The 17,497-nt window shown below is 45.3% G+C and overlaps 1 long non-coding RNA gene across 1 annotated transcript in view; it reads right to left on the minus strand.

Annotated features, from left to right (window-relative positions):
• LOC124229289 (uncharacterized) overlaps window positions 1–17,497 on the minus strand; it is a 60,409-nt gene that overhangs the window by 30,882 nt on the left and 12,030 nt on the right. Inside the window, exon 2 of the long non-coding RNA XR_006885845.1 lies at window positions 10,073–10,258. This is a non-coding gene — a long non-coding RNA (uncharacterized LOC124229289). The remainder of the gene's footprint in view (window positions 1–10,072; window positions 10,259–17,497) is intronic.

Genomic DNA, 17,497 nt, shown 5'->3' on the forward strand with positions numbered 1-17,497 from the left:
GGTAAGAGGGGACATCCTTCCCTTCTTCCTGATCCAAGTAGGAAAGCCTCTAGTTTCTCACCATTAAGTATGATGTTAGCTATAGTGTTTTTGTAGATATTCTTTATCAAGTTGAGGAAATTCCCCTCTATTCCTAGTTTACTGAGAGTTTTTATCATGAATGAGTGTTGGATTTTGTTAAATCCAATAATGCATGTTTTTTGCACGTATTAATATGATCATGTGATTTTTCTTTTTTAGCCTGCTGATGTGACGGATTACATTAATTAACTTTTGAATGTTGAACCAGCCTTGTATAACTGGAATAAATCCTGCTTTGTTGTGACATATAATTCTTTTTATTCGTTGTTGGATTCAATTTTCTATAGCTTCTTTGAGGATTTTTGCATCTATGTTGATGAGAGATATTGGTCTATAGTTTTCTTTTCTTGAAATGTCTTTGTCTGGTTTTGGTATTAGGGTAGTGCTGACCTCCTAGAATGATTCAGCATCCATCCTCTGAAAGAGATTGTAGAGAATTGATATAACTTCTTCCTTAAATGATTGATAGAATTCACTGGTGAACCCATCTGAGCCCAGTGCTTTCTGTTTGGGAAGGTTATTAATTATTGATCCAATTTATTTAATAGATATAGGCCTACTCAGACTGTCTACTTCTTGTGTGTTTTGGCAAATCGTGTCTTTCAAAGAAGTCGTCCATTTCCTCTAGGCTATCCAATTTGTTAGTAAAGAGTTGTTCATAGTATTCTTTTATTATCCTTTTAATGTCCATAGAATCTATTGCTGTCCCCTCTTTCGTTTCTAATGTTAGTAATTTGTTTCCTCTCCTTTTTCTTAGTCTGGCTAGAGGCTTGTTGCTTTCATTGATCTTTTCTAAGAACCACCTTTTGGTTTCATTGATTTTCTCTATTGATTTCCTGTTCTCAATTTCATTGATTTCTGCTCTAATTCATATTATTTCTTTCCTTCTGCTTACTTTGGATTTAATTTGCTCTTCTTTTCTAGTTTCCTAAGATGGAAACTTAGATTATTGATTTTTAGATCTTTCTTCTTTTATAATATACGCTTTCAACACTGTAAACTTCCTTTTAAGCATTGCTTTCACTGCATTCTACAAATTTTGATAAGTTGTGTTTTCATTTTCATTTAGTTCATTTCACTTACTTTTTAATTTCTCTTGAGATCTTCAGGGTTTAAAAATGCTTAGTAGCCACTACTCACCCTTTTTAAACTTCTGGATGATGACATAAAATCATACCCCACCCAGGCAAGTGTGCCCATGCACACATGCAGACAATTATCCTCTTTGGAACATAATTTGTCATGTGAAAAATGGAAAATTAGAGTAGATAATCTGTAAGTGCTAGTCCACTTCCAAGATTCTACAACTCTATGTGTAAAGCAGATGTGCCAACAGGCTCTCTTAATCCATGTACAGATCTGTGCTCGTCAGTCTTCACTGCAGACCCATCTCTGCTTTTATTGGCCCAGAGGTTGCTCCTAGGACTAACCCCTATGGGCTCTATACCCAGGCACACTTGCCAACTGGTTCCAGTTGGGTCTGGCCAACAGAAGACACCAGCAGGAGATCAGAAGGTGGGAGGAGAGAGGACAAGGTTATCTTTCTTGCTCCCTCCCTACTTTGGGCCACATTTCTGGCAGCATCTGTCCCTCCAAGACCAGGTAATTCTCACTGAGATTCTGATAACACTGATTCCCCTCTTCCTCACTAACACCTAAGTGTGTTGAGAGATTTCTATTGCTGTTAGTCTCTAGGTGCCTTGGCATTTCTTATCGGTTTCCTCAAACCTGGCTACACCTTTTGAGTAGTTCTTCATTCGTTTCTCCACTAGTTTTGTTTGTTTTTTTTTCACTTGAAGCATTTGAGCTGGATTCTGGAACCCTAACTTATAGAAGATACATACTTGCTTTCCTTTGCAAACACTGTTTTTGGCAAAAATTTCTTATCCTTATATGCATGTGTATATACATGGACACAGACGTAGATGATACTACTCTGAGGAAACAAATAAGTTTCATTTTATATGACAATACTACTAAGTTGATAAAAACTATTGGGAACATTGGGTTGAGAAGAATTCTGAGTCTGTGTCATTGATTGAACAGTGGATCCAAGAAAGATACTTCCATGTCCTAAAGCCCAGAATTGTGAATGTGACCTTATTTGAAAATACAGTCTTTGCAGATGTAAGTAAGTTAAGGATGTCATAATGAGATCACCCTGAATTTAGGGTTCACCCTAAATCCCATGACTAGTGCACTTAGAATTGAGACACAGAGAGAAGAAGGCCATATGGAGATGAGCAGAGTCTGCACGCTGACTCAGCTGAATAGAGTGTCCTGTGCAGCCTAGGCCAGGGATCTGCCATCACTGGTCTGTCCAGTTTGGACAGCTTGGCAAGCCATTGGCCTGTAAGAGCATCTATGCCCCAGTGGGATTCCTCAGAAAAATCTGTTAATGCAGGTTGTTCTAGACTCCAAGGAACCAGTTTAAGCACCTGATAGAGTACTAAATGATGACCCAAAAGACTACGCAGACAGACGCAATTGGGTTCTCAGGTTTGCTTGTAAGTGTAAACAGATGCACAAAACCCACAGCTTGAAGGCAGAGACTGTGTCTATTTCAATTAGTTTTTTTTTTCCGCTCATCCTTCTCCTGCCCATATGGTGTCTTACACACAAGACACAGAATCAAAGTTTGATGAATGAATACAGGAAAGAAGAAATGCACTAATTGGTTACTGAGTGAATTGCCAGGCCATGAGTCTCAGCCAAGAAAAGCAGGTTGCTCTTGGATACACGAGAAAATCCCTTTGCTAATCTACCCTTCCAGAGAGGTGCAAAACACTAGACTGAGGATCATAAACCTGTGGGAAAGTCAGAATGTGAACCAAATTGAATTACCTGTGCCAAGAACCGGTTCAGACTTGTCCAGGCTCTTGCCCACAACCCTGAGACACACTGTTGTTTCCAGTGCATTTGAGGATGTAAGAAGAACTCAGTGATCCTGTTAGGTTATTTAAACATCTTAATTTGATGAGCAATTAAAGCAGCATTGTGAGTGGTTAAAGACACAGAGTCTGGAGCCAGCCTTCCTGGACTCAGATCCCATCTGTGCCACTGACAATCGCTGTAACCTTAGGTTGAATGACTTAACCCCTCTCTGCCTCTGTTCTCTCATCTGTAAAATGGGGATAATAACAGTGCGACTTCACGGGGTTACTGAGAGGTTTACATAAGTTACTATTTAAAAACAGCTGAAAACAGTAGCTGGCCTAAAGGAAGCACCACATAAACGTTTGCTGTTACGGTTCCTCCTTTTCGTGTACAGGTGTAGCTTGACTGATGGACAAATCCAGAATCCACAGAGCTTGACTCTTAGCCACAGAGCACTTGCTGTCAGAAAAGAGACTCGAGGGCTAGCGAGGCATGGAGTCAAGCCGGGAAGCCGTGCCCATTTTCTTGTCTAGATAACGAGGGTCTTTGCCACATTTACTGTCCCTGCCCTGGCCTTCCTTTCACCCACAATAACCCATCGATCAAGTTCGAGGAGCTAATGGTACAGACTGAAGCATAAACAAGAGAGCAGTAGAGGCAGGAAGAGTGTCCTCCTTTCTCCACGATGGACAGAAATATTACAGGAAGCCCTGGAGGCTTTATATCAAATGCCTTCTTTGCTTTGCATGGCCCTCAACTCTTTCTCTCGCCTTCTTCTCTGAGCTGAGAACACTGTCATTTTATGAAAAGAATAACAAAGATGCATATATGCCTATAAATGGAAGATGAAGTGGTGACTGAGGGCCTCCTCCTGCCAAGGAAAACAAGTGCTAGGCAGTCGAAAGAAAGGAGCCAGGGGGCCTGCAGAATCAGAAGCTCTCCATCTCCTGGGGAGCCGCTCTGGCCTGTGCAGGCCTGGCTGTCTGGGAACAGCCGCTCCCCAGTCCTACAGGAAAGACCTGCCAGGAGCCTTGGGGCCATGGACCAGGGGTTGCTGGGAGCTGAATGCTGAAACTTGCCATGGGAAAGGAGAGACAATTGGAGCCTAGTGTCTCAGAGAAACTGCAGTTTAATTCAACAGGCATCCACTGAATGATTGCTGTGCTCGAGGCATGGGGCTGGGGGCAGAAGAAGCAAGGAAGTCATGTTTTCTGTCCTCGAAGACCTGGAGTCAACAGGGATGCGCCCGTGAGAGTGAGGGTTAGACAAACAGAGACACAGCAGCACTTTCCAATCAGTAAGAACGAGGAGGCTTGTGGGGTGAGGGGTCACACTCAGTTTGAGGAAGTGACATTGGAGATTAGTTGTAAAGGAAGGTAGGATTTTGACAGATGGAGATGGGGTCATGGGAGGGCACTATGAGCAAAGTGACTGATGTGACCAGGCATGGAGGCAGGGAGACAAAAGTCAGCTCTCAGGGGAAACAAGGGGCCTGATATGACAGGTTGGTCAAAAGTGTGAGAAAAATGTAAGTGCACAATTTGGCAGAGGACCCTGAAAACCAGGCTAGAAAATCATTGCCTGGTCCAGATGGGGATTCCCTGAAAATTTGGGATACACAGGAGCACAAGTCCAGTACTGGCCTTTAGGATAACCTACTGGCAGAATGCGAGGATTGATTGGAGGAAGGAAGAAAGAAGCCCCATGTGATGATCAGCCTTTGGAAAGCAGGACACCTAAGGCTTTCATGACTTTTTTTTAAAAAAATCTAAATTCTCTACCACAGCTTAGCTGTAGGAACTCTGCTCTGCCTATCACTCCTGCCTCATCTTGAGCCGCCCACACCACACACTAGCAATACTGGCTATCTTTCTGGTCCACGAACGCACCAAACCTTTCATATCTCAAAGCCTTTGCTTGTCTCTGAGATGGCCACCATCAATCCCTTCTTTCGTTGAACGCACCAGCCATTCTCCCTCTGAGTGGTAGATTCTAATCCCTGTCCGAGGATCTAGACTGGCCTGTGACTGCTTTGATCAATAGGACACTGCAGAAGTGACGCTAGTCTGGATCCAGATCTATCTTGAACCAGATGGGCAGTTTTCTCCTTCCTGCACTCTCTGGAGAAAGCCAGTCTCTGCATAAAAAATCCAATTATCCCGAGTCCTCCGCGCCATGAGCAAGCCCAAGCCAGCCACGTGGCGAACCCCTGTGAAGTGAGAGCATTGATGGTCAACCTCCAGCTACTCCAGCCAGCCCAGCCCATGCACCAGACACAGAAGTGGAGAAACTATCTTGAATATCCAGCCCAGTGGAGCCTACAGATGACTCCAGTCCAAAGTGCTATCTGACGACAACTGCAGCACAGACCCGCAGGGAGAACAGACACCCAGCAAAGCCCAATCAACCCATGGAGCTGTGAGAGATAATGATACATGGCTGTTTTAAACCACTAAATTTGAGGGTAGTTTGTTATGTAACAAGAGATAACTGAAGGACTCATTGTCTTTCTTTGGGCCCTCTACTTTCTCCTCCACTTCTTGTCCCTCACGGTTGATCACTGTCAAACTTCAGGCCCCACCCCTATTTCAGGGCCTTCCTTTCCCACCCCATCTGAATATCCTGGGTTCCACTCTACCCTGAACATTATTACATTATCTCACAGTTTCGTTGCTCCCTTCCTAGGATTTCTCATAATTGAGTTATTCTATTCTTGGCTCTTGCTTCTCTCCTTTCACTAAACACGGGCTCTCCGAAGTCAGAGACCAAGAATGCTTTGACCAATATTTCATCCCCATATCTAGCAGATAGCATATGCCCAATATGCTGGTTTGTCAAATGGATGGAAAAGCTGTAATCTCTCTACACAACACAGAGCCACTGAGAGAGTGATGATGGGTGGCAGACGAATTTCCAGAACCCCAAAAGTCTACCAAGCAAATAAGTGAAGAATTACATAAAGTCTTGACACTAGTCTTGACTTATAAGCTAGTTGAAAAGTCTTGGAAGTATGTTCTTTTCTTATCCCCCAAGTCAGCTGGTCTAATAATGCCTGCATAGAAGCTGCTCGTTACATATTCATTGATTATTCGATAGAAAATTGGATTTAAAAACAGATGATTTAACAGATGGGTTACTCATAAACTCAGTTCTGGAAGTTTTGATGCCATGAGAATTCCCAAAAGCCTGGGAGAAGTCATGTAAAAAACAATTGAGAGAGCCTGAGATTTTGTCCTTCTCTTTTACCAACTCTCGTCAATGTAGAACTCTACCTGCATAAACAGAATTCTAGAAGCATGTCACATGTCTACCGTTTCTGGTTCCCAGTGGGAGAGGGGTTGGTGAGAAGGAATCTGACACAAAAGCAGGAACTCAACGGTGAATTAGGTAGTCTAACACTTGGGCCACCAGACCTCAGGTAAGCAAATCACAGACAAGGTTTAGAGCTCCCATGATTATCAGCGGTCCAAACCACACTGCATATGCCATCACCTCCCTAACCATGACAACTGCTTTGACCCACACAAGGTATGTCAATTTTTATGCTGGAGGGTGTTAAAATTATCAGCAAGGTCCATTCTCCCTGATCTGACCTGTCTTATGCCTCTTTCTTCTGCGATCTTGCCAGTACCCCTCACCTCTCTTCGTGCTACCAGACTTCCCTAAATTTCCTTTGCCCCTCCCCTGGTGGTCTCTGTGTTTCTGCCTCTTTCCTGCATTCTGACAGCAGACTACTGAGATGGCTTGGGGTTCTTCTCACTCCTTTTTGACCAGAGGTGGCCAGGGAGCCATAGAGGAGAGAGGAGGATGGGTAGCTGGTGCAGGTGGGAATATCTATGTTGTAGGTGATCAGAAGACCCAAGTTTTCCTCCCAGCTCTGCCTTCTCTAGCCATGTGACCTCCATTCAAATGCTAAACTTCCTGAGCCTCAGTTTATTCATCTGAAAAATGAATAATCATGTGGAGTCTATTCATAATTATATGAATAATAATTATTATGCCTGCCCCCTCCCCTGATGCGGATGGAGATCAGACACACTCTGTACATTTCCAAAGCTAAGCCAATGTATGGAAACATAATTTCTGCTGTCTGGTTGTGAGGAAGCTTGGTCGTTAAAAGGTCCTGTGTTTGTGTCCGGGCTCTGCCCTTCACTCATTTTGGATAAGTGACAGTCCCACTTTGAGCCTCAGGATACTCAACCACAAAGTGAGAGCGTTAGGGCAGATGATCTGGAGTAGAAGGCACCATCTAGGAGTAGTCTAGGTCCACTTCACCCACTCTTCTATCCCAGGCATTGTGCTTGGTGTGTAGTAGGCATGCAACCAAAAAGTGCTGAATGAATGAATGTGGATGGTGTAATACACATGATCAAGCCATGAAAATGACTACCCATCCACATTCAGTTACTGAGAGAAATCCGGCTGAGGGCAGGGTAGTAGACAGAGGAGCATTCTAATGAAAATCCACATCCCTTTTCTTCCTCCTCATTTCCACAGCCGCTGCCCTGTTTTCCTGGGAACCTGGCCTGGATGGCACTCCTAGGTGAGCTTTGAGCAAATACTGAACATCTCTAAGCCAGATCAGAGTAGACGAGGCAGGGGGAGTAGGAGACACGGGACGGATGCCGGAAAAAATGGGAGAGCCAGGAAAGGAGAAGGCAGGTATTGCAAACTTCAGACTTTGACAACAAGAAGAAACCTTTTACAATCACATAACCATGTAATGAAGTTGTTCACTGTCTACACAAGAACCTGGAGGACATCAAGGTCACATGGCTCCTTGGTGACTAGGCCAGTTTGAGTTTTAGGAGGGAACAAAGGCTTTGCTGCCTAGGATTTCCTAATTGTTTCATGTAAGTTCCCATCTAGTCAGATTATAGGGAACTTGGAAGCAGGGATCACACCACACCCCTCATCTTTCTGTTGCCTTCTCTCCAGGCTCAATTCTCCACCCCCTCCTTCCAGCACACAGCAAAGAGGCGAGACGTGGAACAGATGTCCTGTGAATCAGGAGGGCCCACGGGCTGGGAGCAGCTTCCTACTCAAGATTTAGCCTCTCTTCTGTTTGAATGCAGCCGGATCTGTTCCCCTGCATCACTGAGGGGACTTCTTGGTCTCAGAGGAGGATTCAGAGTTTCTCAATCACCTGCCTGGGAATGGAAGAGAGCTGGGGGACGAGGGCTGAGCTGGGGATGTGAGCACTGACCTCTCAGCCCTGGCAGCAGTGGTAGCTGCTGTTGCAATGAGCCTTTGCCATGACCCGGTCCTGGGGGAGCATCTGCAGAGCGGTGGTTGTCTTGAAATAGGCCATGGGAAAGTCCAAGAGAAGCCACGGCTTTTGAAAACCATCCCAGAATCCCACTGGAATGCTTTGCCAGAGTACACTGAGCTCGAAAGGTCTTGGGTTTTGAGCTATTTTATTCATTTTTATTTTTTGGCTGGACTTTTTTAATTGGAAATTCAGAACACTAAAGCTATCCCAGGGCATTAGTTCCAAGCATGCCACATGGCTCCCCTGTGGCTGGTCCCTAGAGGACCTGTGTTCAGGCTCCTCTGCACTGCACTGCAAATGTGCTTAGCCCCCAAGACAGTGGCTAAAAGAGAGCCAAGAGCAGGGAAGCAAAGACTGAGACCAAAACTCAAATCCTTGCCTCTAGGCCCCAAATCTTCGCCCCAGGGCCAGGGAAATGTAAGCCACTGGGGGGCAAGCCTTTTCCCTTATTCACTTCTGAATCTCCAGCACCCAGCACAGCCCTGAACACATAGTAGGTCCTCAATAAGTACTTGACTGACTAAATGGATGAATTGCCAGGCTATACAAAAGAGAATTTCCAAGCAGAGTGACCTCACCCAGACACAGGGCATCTCATCCTAGATTGTGATGGCAGAGGTGATGGGAAGGCAAGAGTTGGCAAGCTGCAGCCCACGAGCCAAATCCTGTTTGTGTACAGCCCACAAGGTGAGAATTTCTTTTACATTTTTAAAAGGTTTAAAAATATGCAAAGAAAAAATATTTCATTACATGCAAAACTTACATGAAATTCAAATTTCGGTGCCCATAAGTAAAGTTTCATTGGGACACAGCCACACACATTCACAGCTGGTATTATCCGTGGCTACTTTTCAGAACAATGGCAAAGTTGAGTAGTTGCCCTGAGACCACGTGACCCGCAAAGCTGAAAATCTTTGCTATCTGGCCCTTTACAGAAAAAGTTTGCCAACCCATGGCCTAAAGAATCTCCCTAGTTAGATAAATGTCTAAATCTCCAACATTCACTGTTTTGGATTAAGGATTGCTCTCTCTCTAGACCCTTTTTTTAAGTAGAATTCTAGAAGCCGTTTAAGTTATCCTTAGTGGTATACTTTATTTGTCTGACAGTTTTCCTCTCTGAAAAAAGTGACCTGTTTAAAGATAAAGGGGGCCTAGGGTAGGAATTTCCAAAGGAGCCAAAAGGTTCAAAACAGGGGACCCCCTAAGAAAAGCTTGGTCCACTTTGCGTATTGCTAAAGCCTAGCTCTGTCCCCAGGGCTCCGATGAAGGATACAAACAGGGAAACTTCTCTGAGTTCACACAGGGCCTGTGGCCTTACCCTGAAACAGCCAGGCCCTCTGTCCAGACTTGCTTCCCCCATCTTGCCTCCCTGGACGCCTCATCATCTTGGGGCAGCACGCAAGGCGCTACCTTTGGAGGTGTGCCCTGAGCCAGGCCACAGTGCACGCACAGCTCCCTCAAGCAGCAAGATCGTGGTACGGTTTATCTAGATCCAGACACAGCAAACAGCATCCCTCTCTCCCTCCCGCAGGCACGCACACCCATGGCAGACACAGCCAATCTCAACAAGCTAGTCAGCAAACAAGATTACCAGCCCTTGCCATCTCCACTTAGGTGCTTCCTCCAGAAGCAACTCCTTGGGTGTATAGGCTCTGTCTTGGGGATTTTTGTTTCCCTGCACCTGACACAACACCTGACACTGTGGCGAGAGCTCAGCTGACACAGTCTTCCAGCCAGCAGGAAGGTGCAGAATGCAAGCCAAGCGTCCTTCCACAGAGGTGCACTAACTCGCTCCCCAGAAGCCCTGTAACGGAAGCACGTCCTCCCCAGGCCAGAACATACATCTAGAACTTAGCCCAGGAGTTCAGATCAGCTTGATGTCCACACCCATCGGGGGTCTCACCACAGCCAGCATGACTTTCGCCCCTCAGACAGCGCATCAGGGCTTCCGCTTCATTTGTGCTTCCTGTCTGGTTCTCTGATGAGCTGGGAGGGTCCCCCGGTCCATATGAGTCCTCTTTCTTCACCCTGGGCACGAGGAGAAAGCAACAGTCACCTCTACCCCCAACTCAAACCCCTCACGCTTTCTGAGCCAGAGGAAAGTAACTTTCCAACCTCTTCTTAAATAAGAAAAGAAACTCTCTTCTTTCAACAGGTGTTTCCAGCTGCGGCAAGGGTGTTTGGAGGAATTTAAATGCAATGGCACGTCTCCTGGCAGCTGTGGTCACCCCAGCAACCTCTAACCTTTACAGACAGTCTTGGATACCAAGTGCCCTTGTGACAGGCTTCTTAGGAAACAAATTTCCTCAGAACTCATTCCCCCGAGGACCCATACCTCTTGCAGAACAGGCTTCCTAAACTTCAACTGAAAGGCAAAACTTGAAATCCCCATTTACAAAAATGGCACAAACCCTACCAAGTCTTTTTACCTCACCAACCCACAACGCTATGGGCAATGACAATTTAGAATTTAAATTGCACAAGTGAAAAAAATTGTGCTCCAAGTGAAAGCCGAGAATGGGAGACAGAGATCAAGTGGACCAGGAAACGGAAGGAGCGTATTTGGGATGGTGAGTCAGAAACCTGGACCAGAAAAGACTCACCTGGGGAACCTGTGCAAATACAGAAGCCCAGGCCCAGGCCCCAGAGATCCTGATCCTGTAGGTCTGGGATGAAACCTGGATCATTTTTAAAAGCTCTCTCAGTGATTCTGATAAGCACTCAAATTTGGGAGCCAACAATCTGAAGAATATTCTTTTCCTCCTCCCCATCGTTCCAAGGATCTCCTGGATCTTAGTGGCCTCAGTTCCTGCCAGCCCAAGATTCTAGATCCAGAGAGACAGGAACTCATTTTCTTTAAAATAAAAGGAAGAAGCAGTAGCCACTAAGGGCAGCACTCGGTGCTCTGCCAAGGGAACCTGGGAGTCTGAAGCTGCGTCTGGCGCCGGACTGTTGGAAGGCTGTGCGGTTTCTTTTGGGCTTGGTGCCTGGTTTATTTTAGGTGCTGGGTCTGCAGGCTAGTAGGCTGACCTTCCTTGGCTGTTCCCCAGGGAGCAGGCTACCAGGGTCCTGCTGTGTCTGCAGCTACAGGGTACAATTTCCACAGCATCCAGGTAACAGGAGTTGACTGGCAGTGATGGGGGGACTGGTGTTAAACCCCGGCAGGCAGCCTGCTGGGGAGAAAATGCTCTTGATGGTGAGGCTTTACAGGTGGTCTTAGTACTGCTAGTCACAAGCTGTGTGGTTTGGGGCTAGTCACTTCCCCTCTCTGGGTCTCAGTTCCCCCAGCTACGAAACAAGTTGAACTAGATAGAGGCAGCATAGAGTAGTGGAAGAAATGTGAGTCCTGTGGCCATGCTTCATCACCAACTTGCTTTGTGACTTTGGGCAAATGAAAGAACCTCACTGTGCAACAGTTTCTTCATCTATAAAATGCATGTAATCGTGCCTCCCTCGTAAGGTTGATGTGCCAGTTTAAAGAGATGATATGTGCCAAGTGTTTGACTTAAACTCCACTTGCGAGCCAAGACACACATACACACTCACACTTGCTCACCCCTTAACCAGCAATCTGACAAAGTGGGTGCCAAATTCCAATAGAGATGGTGAGTTTAAAGGAAGTTTAGGAGAGAGAGGGATCACTATGCACGGGGCGGAGAGGGAGGAAGGGACACATGCCCTTCTGAAGGAAGTAGGGTTTGAGCTGCGATTTTGACAAATGCCCAGAATTTGAATAAGCAACTGAAGGAGGAAACTCTGATGTATAGAAGGAAAATCAGTACATCTGGATTTGGAAATTCAAGTCTTAATGTCAGCCCTCTCACTGCCCAGCTTTGTGGTCTTGCTGATTCTCTGCTTCTTTATCTATAAGACGGAGTCGTGGTGAGAATGGATAAGATGACGTAGGAGAAAACACCTGGTATGGTGCCTGGAACGTGGTAGGTGTTCTACGGATGGAAGGATGGGTGGATGGATGGATGGATGGATAGATTTCAGATGAGGAAAGCAGGGATGGAAAGAAGAAGGTCCAGCACCTTCATAGGTCAGTTACTATATTAATAGAGCTCTGCAATTTCCAGAGTGTTCATGGAACTCTAGAACCCCAAGATACTCCCGAGGGGAAAAAGTGTTCCCTGGTCAATTGAATTTCGGAATAGCCACATGATCTAACCCTCCTTGAAGACCTGCAATCAATGTTAACACATTAATGGTTACGCAAAGTCTTTTCTAACTTTATTTACACCCAGTATTTCCCAAATTTAGTTTATTTCTAAACCAATTTTCTGCATTAAACCTCTTAACCTCCCACTGATCTTGGCAGGGGTCTTTCTGGTGTGAACTAAGGGGATGGCGGCAGAGAAAAGTTGCTTGGGTTTACTCTTGTGTTCCCACTGCACTCAGCTTTTGGAAGGATGTGTGCAGCGGTGTGGAGGAGCGTAGCCCGGACGAGCGAGCACACATATTTGGAAACAGAGACCTGTGCTTCACTGCAATCCCTCCACTTATGAGCCGTGTTGCCTTGGGCAAGTTCCTGAACCTTTCTTTGTGGCCAGCTCCTCATCTATCAAGTCACAGCACTTACCTCCTGAGATCATTGTGAGAATCTAATGAGCTAACGTACCTGAAGAGGTTAGCATCGTGCCTGGTACATAGTAAGCACTCAGTAAGCAAACAATGGTGTTGTTATTATTATGTTACCATCCATACATTCTCTACCACTCATTTTGCAACATCCAGCATGACTTGGACATTGAACCCTGAGAGCAGGAATCATACTAATCTCTGCCTTCCTCTCCCTTGTCGGGGTCAGCCTAGAACCCCATCAAGAGGAGGTGAGTAAGGCTCTTTCAAAGAAGGCAGTGATGGGGTGTCTGCTTTGGGTCTTTTCTAAATGCAGAGCAAAGGAAAGGGGCTCTTTCAGAAAGAGGACGTGTCCTCCCAAACCGGTCTGAGCTGGCAGCGTCAACTCTCACAGGCTGGCAGCTGGCCACTGGGAGATGGAGAATCTGCTTAGTCATTTCTCAACAGCAAGAGCAAGTGCCTTGAAGAAGAAGCCAAATATACCCCTGGGGAGGCCAGCCAAGTGCCTCCTAAAGAGAGAAAGGAGGTGCAGCACAGAACTCTGAGCTCCAGGATCTGATCAGGGCCACAGGGCAGAGACAGCTGGCCTCCAGTGTCAGAGACCCTTGCCCGGCTCAAGTGCCACCACCCTGGGCTGGGGGAGGTTGGCCTGGGTTCATCTCTGGCCATCAAATCAAAGTCCCCAGCTCTTCCGTTTGCTGAAGAATGTCGGCCAATGGCAGCAACAGTTTCTGTGGAGGTCCTATGGTCAGTTTCTCTTCACTGATTCATCCATTCATTCAATTACTATTTATTGAATGCTTACTATATACGCCACAGGGAACGTGTTGTATAGGAGACAGGAAATGTCCCTGCACTTATGGAGTTAACATTCTAGAGGAGAGAGACAGAAAATACACAAGCAAACAAGTAAGAAAATAATTTCAGGGAGTGTTAGGTACTTAAAGGAGAAATAATAAAGGTGAGGGGAAGAGTTCAGTGGATTAGGGGCTGGAAAAGGATGGAGAAAGTGGACACTCAAGCCTCCTCAATGAAGGGACACTTGAGCTAACGCCTAATGGCGCAAGGTGAGGAGCCAGAGGAGATCCAGAGGAGAGTGCCCTGAGCAGAAGGGACAGCAAGCACCACGGCCCTGGGACAGAAATGAGCCAAGTGTGTGGAAGAATGGCCAAAATGACTACAGCTGAGTTGGGAAGTGGACAACAGGGCAGCAGAGGGTTAGAGATGAGGTCAGAAAACTCAGTTGACCAAGGCAAGGAGTTCAGTTTTATTCCAAAGGTGATGAGAAGTCACTGGAAGATTTTTAATAGAGAAAAGAATAAAGAGCTCGCCCTGTTCTGTGAAAGCTAGATGATAAGAGGGCAAGAGTGAGCAGGTAGCCCAGTGCAAGTGAGAGGTGACGGAGGTTCACTCTAAGGTGTGGGCAGGTGAGGGATGAGCTTTGGAGAGTCTTTTGAAGGTAGAGTGATAGGACCTGTTGGTCAGTGGGATGCAAGCTATGTGTGAAAGTGAGGGATCCAGAGAACGCCCAGCATAGCTGCCTTTTGCACTGAGATGTGGAAGGCTACAGGAGGAAAAGTTGGGGGAGGGAAGATAACCATAATGCTTTGGACGAATGTGGGAGGCTCGAAGCATCGACTGGACTTCCTTGTTAAAGTGTTCACCTGGCAATCGAATGTGTTTGGAGCCCATTTGCCAGCTGCTGTCATCATTGGATCCCTGAACTCAGACAAGATTGAACGCAGTCAGAAGCAGACCATTTGGGAATGAGACTTTAGCAAAATTTAATAAATTCATCCCTTTCCTTTACAAGAAGGATACTGAACACCCGAGAGGGAAAGCAAGTCACTCGTTCAGATCAAAAAGAAATTTGCTTGTAGAGTCAGAACCCACAGGCTTGTCTCATGTCCTCCCCCACCCCCCGACAAGCCATTCCCCAAGTTTGAGTTCTTTTTTGGCTATTCTCAAAATTGTTTCATATTCGTTTCTTAAAGTCATTTACACGTTCCCTAAAAACTTTCTTGTTCCGCTATGAGGCAAGTTTTATTTTCTTATCTAACTTAATTTTCTCTACCTGCAGTTTAACCTCATTCTCGATTGTAATTATTCCTGTATTTTTTTCGAAACATGCATGATGTTGATATACCTGACTCTTAAGACAATCGTGTGGAGGAACTAGGTTAATTATTTTGGTTGCCATTTACAGTAAGGAAATCGAGGCATCATAGTCAAGTAAATTCTATGCAGTCCCGTACCAAGGTCAAGACACAGCCAAAACTAGAACCAGGGTGTCTTGAGTCTTAGCTCAAGGATCTTCCCTGTGGACCAGAAGATCTTCTAAAGTCCAGGCCCTGCCATTCTTCATCAGCTGAGGACTGTTCCACGCTCTTTAGAAACAGGAAGATAATTAACATCACCCCCATCTTACTCTTCTCCACTCCATACCATCCTTTCTCTTCTTAGCTCTCCTTTCTGTGGCATAGATTGGTTCCTATTGGCCAAATCCATTTTCTCTTTTTCCTGGGCACACAGCTGAACGACAGTGCTCAGCCTCCCTTGGAGTTAAGCATTTCCATGTGACTGATTTCTAGTCAACAGAATTTGAGCAGAAATAATGCACACCTTCCCAATGTGACCCATATAAATATCCCAGGCTCAATTGTCCTGCTTTTTTCCCTTCTATCAGCTTGGTGTAGATGAGCATGGCCACCTGGGAGCCATGTACTAAAGATGGCAGAATCTCAAGGTGGAAAGATCCTGGATCCCTCTGCCACTTGGAGAAAAATGGCCTGCGAATCTGGAAAACACATTTTACACTTTTTTGTGAACAACAAATAAACTTCTGCCATGTATGAACCATTATACATTTTGGGATTTGCTTGCTACAACAGCTAGTATATTGACTTGGGTTAGAGACAACTTGCTCTGGCCCAAGAAAGTACTCTCCAGCACTTAGCCACTTCACATGAGACTAATGGTTGAAGTAGAAGGAAGAAGCCCTAAGGCCGTGGACCACGCCCTTCTCTATCCAAGAGAGGAAAATGAGATCCAAAGAAGGACAAATCTGGCATTGTTAAAGGTCATGGAGACCAAAAGGTCTATGGGGACCTAGGGCATTCGTTTCCTGGCCCCTTGTCCGATGCCCTCTTCAGAACACCTTGTTGCCACCCTACTGACAGATGGTGAGTACAGTGTCCAAGACAGGCTTTAGAATAGGACTTGGACAAAGCTCACTGTCAGAAGTGTCTTCAGTAATTGCAACCTGAACCTGCCTGTTAGCAGTTTACATTCACATCTTCGAGTTCTGTCCTTAAGCAAGTTAAGAGCATCTGATCATCTGCCTTTCTATAACAACCTTCCTGACACTGAAGGGTGAGTATTCAATTATCCCTCAACCTTCACTTCGCCAGCACAGCCATAGTCTCACATGCATGTCTCATTTTCTCAGAAGTAGAAACAACCATGATCATAACAGCCCCATAACCTTGGCCCGGGGGGTGCTGGCCCCATCATCCAGCTGTTTCTTCCATCACTCAGCAGCGCCTGCAGTTTTCACTCATAAGACAGTGGTCTGGCAGAAGGAACAGGGAGGATAGTCTGGGTTGAGTCAATCTTGCTGTAGATACTCTGCCCACTCCCACATTCCCAGAAGCCTTGGATCACTCAACTGGAGACCACAGCTTTAGCCCGATTTCAGGCAGGGGGTGTAAAATATCTGCTTTTTAAGGACTGTCCCCAGTGGCCTTGAATCCTTCCTGATCCACATCTCTATCAATAGAAGGACTTTAGTCATGTGCCCCCTATATATCTATTGAAGTACTATAATGTCTATTGAAATATTTAATACCTATTTAAATAAGCTATCTATTAAACAAAAGATATTGAAATAATATCTATTGTTATTTCAATAGAAATAATATCTGTGGAAATATTTATAAGGACATACATGTGCTCTATACAAATCAGTTATGTACATGATACAGCATTCACAAAAATAAGAATTTTTAAAGGACAAGGCAAAAAGCTAACCTGAATGGCAGTGCTAACAGTTTCTTCCCTGGTCCTACTGGGCCATTATGCACAGTCCTTTCTTCGGCGAACGCTTGGTCCATCACAGTCTTTGAACTGAAGTCACAAACTGGCAGCCTACAGGCCAAATATAGCCCACAGATGTGTTTTGTTTGGCCTATACAATATTTTCTTAGCTTTCTATTAGTTCCCAAAACTTAAAAATTGGACAAGTTTACATAAAAATCTAGAGTTTTTTAATCCATTTTATTCAGTGCTTTATCCCAGGTGCCTGATGCTTAGCAGGCACTCAACAAATATTTAATTGAATTTCCAGCTTCTCTCAAAAAAATCAGTCTGGCACTTCTTCTTGGAAATAATCACTTGGAGCTGAGTAGTGATTACCACCTTTAGCAGGGCATGGGCTCATCAGTCCTGAAACACAGTCCCCACCACTCCCTATTGCCCCATATTCAACCAGCTTCTCTCATGCCTGGCCCCTACCAGTATCTGAACAATTGCTTTTGCCTTAGGAGTTCCTGGTTATGTGATGGCCTTGGTCATCCTCCATGAGATCAAACAAAATCAATATTCCATCTGGAGTCCAAAGACAGAGGTTTGAGTCTGATTCTGCCAATTACCATCCTTGGGGAATTTGCTTTCTGAGGCATAATCTCC

This window comes from Equus quagga, chromosome 17, assembly GCF_021613505.1.
Source record: "Equus quagga isolate Etosha38 chromosome 17, UCLA_HA_Equagga_1.0, whole genome shotgun sequence".
NCBI classification, from domain to species: Eukaryota; Metazoa; Chordata; class Mammalia; order Perissodactyla; family Equidae; genus Equus; species Equus quagga.